This window comes from Bison bison, unplaced genomic scaffold, assembly GCF_000754665.1.
Source record: "Bison bison bison isolate TAMUID 2011002044 unplaced genomic scaffold, Bison_UMD1.0 scf7180017864479, whole genome shotgun sequence".
NCBI classification, from domain to species: Eukaryota; Metazoa; Chordata; class Mammalia; order Artiodactyla; family Bovidae; genus Bison; species Bison bison.
This window is the reverse complement of record NW_011495039.1, coordinates 4,446,418-4,446,895: the sequence shown is the minus strand read 5'-3', so window position 1 is coordinate 4,446,895 and position 478 is coordinate 4,446,418. Positions and strand designations below refer to the sequence as shown.

Sequence of the window (478 nt, the reverse complement as noted above, 5' to 3'; positions counted from 1 at the left end):
GGATTGGGGGCAGGAGGAGAAGGGGACAACAGAGGATGAGATGGCTGGATGGCATCACCAACTCGATGGACATGAGTGTGAGTGAGCTCCGGGAGTTGGGATGGACAGGGAGGCCTGGCGTGCTGCAATTCATGGGGTCGCAGAGTTGGACACGACTGAGCAACCGAACTGAACTGAAGTCTGTGATTGGTGGTTGCCAATGGCTGAGTCTATGATTGGTGGTTGCCAGGAACTGTGTCTATGATTGGTGGTTTCCAGGGGCTGAGTCTGTGATTGGTGGTTGCCAGGGGCTGAGTCTGTGATTGGTGGCTGCCAGGGGCTGAGAAGTGGAGGAAATGGGGGAGATGTTAGTCCGAAGATACAAACTTCCAGTTAGGAGATGAGTAAGTTCAGAGAATTTAACGGACAGCCTAGTGGCTGAAAAGTTAACAGTACTATATTGTATACTTGAAAGTTGCTAAGAGAGTAGATCTTTAAA

General features: G+C 50.2%; 1 protein-coding gene across 3 annotated transcripts in view; it reads left to right on the top strand.

Moving 5' to 3' along the window:
• The window catches only part of ISPD (isoprenoid synthase domain containing), a 368,880-nt gene that overhangs the window by 366,864 nt on the left and 1,538 nt on the right, over nt 1-478 (top strand). The gene's annotated exons all lie outside the window — the stretch shown is intronic.